Genomic DNA, 10,302 nt, shown 5'->3' with positions numbered 1-10,302 from the left:
AGTTGATTCTGGGCAATTCATTGACTTTACAGTCTCACTTGTTTTCATTCCACATTTTATCATATCAACAATCTCTTTTTATCCTCTGCGGAGTACTGTACCACCTCATTTTATTTCCTTCTCGATACATGCAAGTTGTTTTCGTCTTGTTTTCCTCATTCTCTGAAACCTCCTGGGCACTCAGATGATCTTTCTCCAACTCTACCACTCCCTCCATTACCCCCAGGAATGGTAGAGGCCATTATTACATGTGAGAACACAACAGTGAGCAAGAAGGAGATAAAAAGGATGATGGCCAAGGACTCTCGAGTGGTTGGCGGGAATGCGCGAATGGTGCGGCAAAGATGGCTGCCAGTCAGCTGACTGGGCTAAATACAGTAAAGTCTTGGTTATACAACAATCTTTCAACCAGAAAATGTGATTAACTGAAGGTTTTACTAATTAATTCTCAGTTCAGTTTACTTAAGAAATCCGAGATCCATCTGAAATTTCAAACTTGGCAGGCTCATTTCATGCCATCCACGATAGTTTACGATGCTTCCGTTAGGGTGAGCGTTGGGTTACCTGCCATATTGACATTGTGATTGAATGTGCCCTGCTCAGTCTTGTGTATTTATCACTGATAAATATCGCAATGGCTCCTCCAAAGGGAACCAAAGTGGTGGAAACAAGAGGAGAAGAGTTGTACTGTACATTATATGTACAGGGTGTATTATGTGATACTACATCTACAACTTCTGTGATGATGGGGGTGTATTTTTGCAAGTACAGTTATATACAGTATTGTATATTACAGTAAAACCTCAGTATAACAGACTGTAATATACCAGAATTCACTTTTATTGGAATTAAGGAGCTGACTGAACTAAATTCTTATATATCGGAAAAAGTCTGATAAAGCCAGTAGCAGTCCAGACTGCCTGACCACTTCAGTTATGTTCACTGCAATAAGGTAAATGAAAGACATGTTTATCAGTGTACAGTATAGTATTTTTATATATAGGCATGCCCTGTTTTAACGATGTAATTGTTTAGGTAAAACCTCATCGTTAGGTGGGATATCATATATTGGGGCACTTTTAACATGTAATGTGGAGCGTTTACCAGCGTGGGGTTTCCCCCCAGACCAAGCCCAAAACCCACCCAAATGAGCCCAAAAACACGTTTAAAGCCAGTCTAAATGGCCTGACAGCTATCAAGGAAGCTAATCTAAGCCTAACACCTGTAAATATCTCACTAAAGCCAACAAATAAAATCTGAAAATTGTCAAATATAAGTCTGGAAAAAATGAAGCTTAGTAAACTGTACCCCAAAATGACAGTGGTCATCCCACCTATGGCTAAAACACATTAATCTAAGTCTAAAAACAGTTTTTAAATCAGCCTAAACACAGTTTTAGTCTAAGATATCATCAGAATCGGTAAAAAAAACAAACAAAAAAAACAAACAAACAAACCAGGGTTTGGCCATCGTTAAGTGGGGTGTGGTGGTATTTCTACCCCCATCGTTAAGCTGGGTTATCACATCTAGGGGTATTGTATACTGAGGTATTACTGTATATTATACCATTTGATTATTGTAGTGAAAGTATAATACAGTACAGTACTACAGTGGTAATGAAAAACTGTTGGTGGGATCCAGCCTAATGTCTGATAAATCGGAGAAAGTCTTGGTTAATGGGGGGAAGTCCAGATGTTGCTTTTGTCGGACTTTTGCATTTTTTGGAATGGCATGGGCCCCAATTAGTCCGTTATATTGAAGTTTTACTGTATAATATTATTTTGTACATAAAAATCGATTAATCAGAGTTTTGAAAGTTCTGTGAGTTTCATATAATCGAGACTGTACCATAATAGGCTTGCCAGGTTGGCATTTTTATAACCAAATATCTCAAATTTGGCATTTTAAAAATTGTTTGGCCTCAGATTTTTCTGTTTGGCAGCAGTGGTTTGTGGTTCATGCTCGGGAATTATTTGCCAGTTGTCAGACTTTAGTTGCCAAAATTAAGAATAAAATATTTTGAATTTTCCTGCCAACTGTAAATCTGCCAAACAAACCCGCCAAAGTGGAAGGCTTACTGTGTACTGAAATTTGGAGAACACAATGTCTAACAAAAGCAATAGTTTGACATTCTTACAGGCCTTTACTAAAGAGTAGAGGAGTTTTCCCAGGTGTATTAGACTACATAATGCAAGTCTGTAGTCCAGGACCAGTACAGTATGTGGAAAGTAAGCCTGTTGCAGCTATGTAAGACACAAAAATAGAGTATGGATACTAGTATGGTGCAGGACAGTGATATTATTGAATCTTGCAGAGATAAGTACAGCATAGGCTTATGCATATTAATGAAGCTTCAATAAACTTCTAAAACAAAAAGTAAGTTAAGAATTAGATACTGTTCTCCAGGTTATTCAGTCAGATATGTAAGAAAAAAGTATAGCAAATTTATGATGTTCAATAAGGGTTATGTCTGGTATAGTGAAGGTTTATGGGCTTGGCCACACTTGCCCTGAACATGTGATTGACAAGACGAAACAAAGCACCGGGTTAGAACTACTGTACTTCAATATTTGAGTCTGAACGTTGGACAGACCCCTGCGCCTCATTTCCTCTTGACGATCACATGTTCGGGGGCAAGTGTATGCGGGTCCTGCTATACTGCATTGATTGTTGAAATATTGCTCTTTCAGACTGCACAAAAAGCAGTGCCATATGAGCTATATGCTGTACCTGTATTATTTTTTTAGCTATGAGACTGCTGCTTTTTAGTGTCTGTTTTAAAGTTGTCAAGAAACATAATGACCAAAATGAAAAGTATGTAAAGACTGTTATGTAACCAGTGGTTGAATCTCTGATGGTGCTTTTAAGGCTAAAAAGTTAATTACACACAACCCTCGGCTATCATGGGTTCCGCTATAGCGTATCTTGCTATCATGCCTATATAAAAACTACCCAAATACCTTTATAATGCGCTAAGTGCAAGCTATTGCTCACCGCAAATGTTCGAAAATTTCAAAAAGACCAGGCTCCAGTGCTCCACTCAGCCAACAAAAGCTTCACTCCGTGATTGGTCGTGTGACGTCAGCGCCAGCCGAGCGCTGATTGGCCAACCGACCGAGTCTCCTGCCCGCCAAACCATTTAAGTGCATGCCCTCAAACCGTGAACAGTGATAGCGAGAATAATAACCTTTTTTATGATATGACCATGGCCAATGACCCCCTCCCCGTCCCCCTGCCATCACCTAACATAATGCTGTGGCACCTGGCTTGGAAATAAAGAAAAGGAAGAACCCAAGTTATGCAGATAAACTGGAAATGTGAAACTTATAGAGAATGGTGAGACCAAGCAAAGTGTGGGGAAGAAACATAAGATCAATGAATCAACTGTGAGGGGTATTTATAAGAATCTTGATCACATCATAAAACATGCTCATTTTTAGACTATTATATATTAATATGTGGTACAAAAAAGGTATCTTAGGGGTAAATATTGAGGTCATGGCACCAATTAGAATTATTACCATAAGTTCTTCAATTCGGCTATCATGGTTTCGGCTATAGCGCAGCCATAGCGGGACCAATTGGGAGTGATAGCGGAGGGTTGAGTGCATTATATTTTATTATTATTATTATTATTTTTATTACATACTGTGTTTGTAAGATGCTTGTCAGAGAATGGTTAGGAAATAATGGCATTGAACTGCAGCATGTGGGTGAATCATATCTTTGCTTGGTAGAAAAAAAATAAATAAAAATAAAAAATCAGTAGAAGTGTCCAACTGCTATATGTCCTGAGACTGTTCTTTTCCATAGTAGGAGAGGTTAAGTTTATGCAGCAGGGGTGAAGTAGATTGCTGGTGTGCTGTTTGAGCATTTGCCTGTATTGCTGGTGTGTTATTTGAGCATTTGCATGGAGAAGTCATTGTACTGTATTATTAATGTGTTGCTGTATACTACACAAAGAAGGATGTGGAGTACTGAATTAAATCATAGTCTGCCATTTGGATACCTTGATGGAATGGGAAATGGCTGCTTTGATAATAGAAGCTTGTGTCACCTGCCCTTCCCTGATTGGTATTCCCATGATACAGTACTGAGGCTGAGTAGCTGAACATTCCTACCTTTACTTGATGCAGTTTTCCACTCATCTCCAGTCTTTTAAATGCAGTGTGTTCAGGCATCTAAAAATGAATGGGTCTTGATTTTTTTTTTTTTTTGTTTGAAACTTTTTTTTTTTAATGCAAGAAAGAAGGAACCAAAGGCCAGGAGCCCACAAATTGTTCCTTCCAAGAAAAAAACAAAAACAATACAAAAGAGAGCCAAATTCAAGATCCGTTCATTTTGAGATGCCGGGACACACCGTTTGAAAGACTGGAGATCATAGGAAGTAGCAAATACAGACAGAGGAAGACAGTTCCAGAGTTGGCCTGTTGCATAAATGAAAGACTGGGAGTAACGGTTAACTCTTGCATTAGAGAGTTGGAGACAAAAAGGATGAGAGTTTGTTGCATCCCTCTACCCCATCGTAGGGGGTGGAGGGATGCAAGCAGACAGTTCAGAGGAGCAGTGACCATTGCAGTAGCGACAGAAAAGAGATGAAGATACAGCAGTGCTGCAAAGAGACAGAGGTTGAAGGGAGCCAATAAGAGGAGGAGAGTTAATGAGGTGACAAGCCTTTGACTCCACTGTATTGAGAAGAGCTGTATGTGGGGAGCCTCCCCACACATGTGAGTTGTACTCTAAACGGGCGAATAAAACACGTGAATGAAGTCAACAACTGTGAAGGGGTAAAGAAGATACAGAGTCGGCTTAGCACACCCAATCTCTTGGAAGCAGATTTTACAGGAGATGCAATATGATCTTTCCAAGATAGGTCCCAAGTGAATGAAACCTCAAGCATGTTCAAGGATGATGCAGGGTTGAGCTGGATATTATTAAACATTAGTGGGTACTCCTGTGGAAGATTGTGTCAGGTTGATAGGTGTAAAAACTGAGTTTTTGAAGCATTAAAAACAACAAGATTACTTTTACCCCATTCAGAGATACGAGCCGAGTCAGACATTAGCTGTGCCATAGACTCATCCCTTGTTTGTTGAAGTAACTGGAGAGATAGATGTTGCAAGAACCAAATGGAAAGGTGAAAGGTGGAATCATCAGCATATGAGTGGACAGGGTTAGATGTACAGCTTAGAAGATCATTGATGAATAAAAGGAAGAGAGTTGGTGATAGAACAGAGCCCTGAGGAACACTACTGTTGATAGATCGAGGAGAAGAACAATGGCCGTCTTCAACAGCGGCTATAGAATGACCAGAAAGGACGCTATAGATGAAGGCACAGACAGAAGGATAGAAACTGTAAGAGGACAGTTTGGAAATTAAATATTTATGCCAGACTCAATCAAAAGCCATTGAGATGTCAAGTGCAGTGGCAAAGCTTTCGCCAAAGTCCCAAAATCTTACAGGATTCTAGCCTTTGGTTTCTTCATCCTTGCATAAAATAAATAAACTGAGTATGCACTGGCAGCATAGGTATTAGTAATGCTGGTATTTGTGAGTGGAAAGTTTTGCTTTCCCTCATGACTTCACCCCCCCCCCCCTGCTATTCCTTATAACTGTCCAAACTTTTAATAAGGTTAGATGTTATGATTAATAGCTTATATTATTATTTGATGTCATACCCGTAATACAGGATACAGTAACTGATTAGAATAAATTTGTATGTTTATATGATGTACTAGGTTTAATTTACAGAACTTTCATTAAATAACGTAACTAATACAAAATTCCATTGGTTAATACCAGTTCAGTTACAGAGTTTTCAGTAATGCTGCTTCAGCACAGGCAGAATACTCATTAAACATAATAACAAATGTATAGTCAGGCCTCAGCATTTGTGCCATTTTTGGCCAGAGATTTGCGCAAATGCAAAATTATTCTGATGTTGTTGGTTACTCTCTAACTGCAGTTTATGAAGTTGGTATTTTATTCATGCACATCAGATGATTTTATTACCTCAGAAAATCCCACTGTGACAAAAGTTATTATCCATCCCAGTCAACATTTAGGCCAAGAAATGAAATATCTGTATTCACCTCAAATAAACCCACCTCAGTCAAAGGGCTGAATTACAGTACATGTAAAGAGGAATATTGATTCTGGCCTCTTGACCATTGTACACCTTTTAACACCATGAATTACATTCATTTCCCACTCCTAAACAGGTATTACATACTGGATACCACATAATTATAACTACCCACAAACTTGTTATGCTCAGACACACAGGACAAGCACTCTCTGCACTTAGAAATCACTTTTAGCACTCTAGCTCTTTTTTTCACATTCTGTTCTTCTTTCAGTCACTGTACTTTAAGCACTCAAGACTCTAGAAACAGAATGTTTACACCTCAGCTTGTAAGTACAGTACAGTACTGTATTTGCATGCATGTTCAGTATATTCCCAAGACTCTGTACAAGCACTGTATAGTATGGTCTAGAAATCACTTTATGCACACTCCACACTCACAGTACTACACTTCATGCATCCAGTGACAGGTCAGCAGTGTCATTGTGCGAATATATTAGGATATCTGAGTAAAATTTTGGCTCCCATTGGTAATTTTCCAAAGAATATTATGCAAGTCATTTTAACTATATGTGTATAGTGGAGGTTTTAATACTGCATTGAATGCTGTACAACAATTCACAGATGTAGTGTGCAAATGCTGAGGCCTGACAGTAATTTATAACATAAAATCTCTTGTGCCAAATAAAGATCTTTTAAAAACTGTGATACAGTGTTATTGTACTGTACCAGGTTTATTCTTTTAATTATATTAGAGTTTAATTTTTGTATACAGTGTTGTTAAATATATAGTGAAAATTGGGTCAGTCTTTTTTTTCCTTCGATCTTAGAATAGTAAAGAGTACCAGACTGTTTGAATCATCATTTATGCTGATTACTTGTACTGTAGGTGGTAGGTGGTGTTGACCAACATCCACTCACTCAGTGTAGTACTGCCTGGTTCTTCCTCATCTTATATATATATATATATATATATATATATATATATATTTATTTTTTTTTTTTTTTTTTTTTTTTTCACTTACCTTCCCCTCATCTTATTTCTTCCATTTTTTTTTTTTTTTTCATCTTAATACTCTTTTCCAGTTTTTTCCATTCTTTTTGTCATCTTTAATACTGTATTCTTCTTCTCCACTTCATGTCACTCTGCACTGAGTGACAAGTCTAATGGTTTTCCCTAATCCAGGAAACCATTTACAACATGGAATAGTAACCATATAACCAGATAACAGGGTGGTGTATAGCCTTTTATGATGCCTCAGTCAATTGGGTGGAGAGACGCACTGGTAAATGCAGAATCCATGCAGAACCAAACCTCCACACTCTTCCCCACACCTCACTGTGGCAAGATGCTGTCCAGTGCAAGGGAACACTTGTTTCATTGCATGGAACATCCTTGATTGGGCAGTTGCTTGCCTGGTGTTGATGGGTCTGCTTGGCCAGACAGACCGTGGTTACTCAACAACAATTTGGAATGCGTGAGGCAATTAATCAACTTAGATGTTAGTTTTTGTAAGTTACTGATCAAGTTAAGTAAGTTTGCTAAACTTGCTAACTATGTAAAACAAATTAACTTATTCTATATTCTGTCAGGTTAATTTAGTCTGATTAATTTGTTATTAATTGCATGAAAAGACACTTTACTTATTACAACTTTTTGTTATCAGTCACTAACACTAGCTAACCCATACTGTGCATCACAGCTGTAGGCTGAGGCGCTGTGATTGAGATGGCTAAAACAGTGCTATGAGCAACATTGCTTCGAAAGCATGATAGCCTCTCAACTACTGTGAGGAGAACTATAGAGTTGCGGTGGAAACAGGTACATGTTGCATCAATTTGGGAAGGGCTCTGAATATGGTTGGTGTCAGAACTCACTCATGTGACAGTGGGCTTTTCCATGATCGCATCTGTCCAGATTTTCCCCCTCCCTGGAAGGTATGCCACTCAGAGATGGATGTAAAGGTTCTCTCCTATTGAGAAAATAATTTCCACCCAGGTTGTCCCTTGGAAATGAAAACAGAATACCGTGGCTTTGAAGTTCATCCACAGTATGACAGACTTGCCTTTGAGTGACCAGTGTGTCAGTGCAAGATCAGGATCACTTGAAGCCCTTTGGTATATGAAGCTGACTGCAACATAGAGATCACAGCTCCAGATCCTGGTGGCATTCAGGTAACTGTAAACCCAAGCCCTTGTTTGATGCATCTGTCTAGAATAGGCAATTCCATTTTAAAGGGAGTTCAGTGAACAGTTGCCTCCTTGAGTGTCAGATCTAGCCATGGCTGTGGGTGATGTGTCACTGTTGGATGCACTGGTTTGGGAGCCTGGCCAGAGAGATGCCTGCTACAAGTTAGAAAAGGTACCCACCCATTCTGTTAGTCTGAAATTATTTAAGATTTTTTTTTTCTTTTTTGAGGTTCTTCAGTAAAATAGTCAGGTGACTCATCTGTGATTAACTGTTGTTTGCCCAGGTCCCTTTTTTGGAACTGAATAAGTGAGACACAAAAACTGGAGTGTAGCCTGTTCACCTATACCCCAGCCAGAAGTTCCCAAAGGAACTCATATTTGGAGAGATTCACACTTCTACATACAGAGGTGGATGTCAGATGCAGGACCAAGAGAGGCCATGTTGAACTATTCTGTCCCAAAGGTCACAAGGTTATGTTTTCCCCATACCCTTATGCAGCCCAGTCAGGGTGAGTGAATGTGGCTAGGAGGTGGTGGATGAAATGGAGGAAGCTGCTGGGGTTTGCTGGGTTCTGCCCAACTGTGTTCTGGTTACATCTGGAAACCATGTTGGTGAATGCATCTATCCTGTCTAGGAACGGAATGCAACCGAGCATCAGACTTAAGAAAGTTCTGTCTCCCTGTAGACTGGTTTGAGGTTCTACTGTGAAAAGGAGATGTTTACAGATCTGTGTGTTTTCTTGACCCTGAAGGAACCTAGGGAACTAGTTAACTTTGTGAAGGGCATCTTCAGAACTACTGATTGAGGCATGCATGAGGCTTCATGGTCTAATGCATTTGGGATAATCCATTTGGTTCGGACAGACATTAGTCCAGCACAGACTTAGGGAGTTCTAATCTTGACTTTACTGAGCATTTACTGCCATATGAAGCATAAAGTTTAGATTTACCACAGCTTCCATGATAAGGTGATTTATATTATTCATCAGCATAGTAGCCTGGAGTTCACAACTCTGCCATCCCTAGGGAGGTATGACATCTCACTTGAACCATATGTGGTGAAAATTTGCAATTTGCTGTCACCTCAAGGGTGAAGTAAGAGTTGGAGACCATGAGGGAATCTTTCAGAGCTGAAATAACCTATCATAGCAGTAAAAGTGCAAACAAAGAATACAGTATCACAACCTATCCCATGGCACCTGACTTCTACAGTTGAGGGCATCCCTGTGTTGGTCACAAATCCATAGAGACTCTTATGTAGATTGTCACTGGGAGTCAAAATCCATTTACATGCCGCCCAGGAAGTTTTGGCCAGAGCCAATACCCATTGTGGTATTCAAGTAAAGATGTGTCAGACAGGAGTCTGTAATGATGACAGAAGTTGAGATCACAACAATCTCCTAAAAGTTTTGGTCAAGGGGATCTGGGTCCAAGGAGGTGCTAACAGCAACAAGTGCCATGACTCCAACATGACAAGGTCAACAACCTGCAGGACACAGTGCAAGGGATAATCTGAAGAGCTAATCCAGAGTTCAGAGCTGTGACAGAGGCAATGGCTTTCACCAAAGGACAATCTGTGTCCCCTGTGACAACAGGAATCAACATCCCATGAGATGTTCAGAGGAGGCAGGTAAAAGCCCTTGGACAGCCACCCATCCTCCGCAGACAGCATAACAAAATTAACCAAAGGAAGAAACACAGGAGGCGTTAGAACAAGTAACATATATAAAAGCCAAGTTGGTCAGAAATAATAATACCCCCTTGAAAAAAGAAAAAGTAAAACCCCAAAAGTCCTAAGGAAGCAAAGACAGCTAAATGCACTATGAAGAAGCAGAAGTGCCAAGTGGTTCCAGAAAAAAGCTTCCCAAAGGAAGGGAACTGAGACAAAAACAAGATAGCTCCTTCCCCCAAGGTAAATAAAGAGGAAGAATATGAACCACCACATCCAATCAGTTACACCCAAAAGAACTTGTGACCATATCCAAAAGATATCCTCTCACACGCTGCTGGGCACTAGTCAGCAGTC

The sequence above is a fragment of the Coenobita brevimanus genome, chromosome 54, assembly GCF_032717465.1.
Source record: "Coenobita brevimanus isolate Jiangsu-jjx chromosome 54, ASM3271746v2, whole genome shotgun sequence".
Taxonomy (NCBI): Eukaryota; Metazoa; Arthropoda; class Malacostraca; order Decapoda; family Coenobitidae; genus Coenobita; species Coenobita brevimanus.
This window is presented reverse-complemented; position numbering follows the sequence as displayed.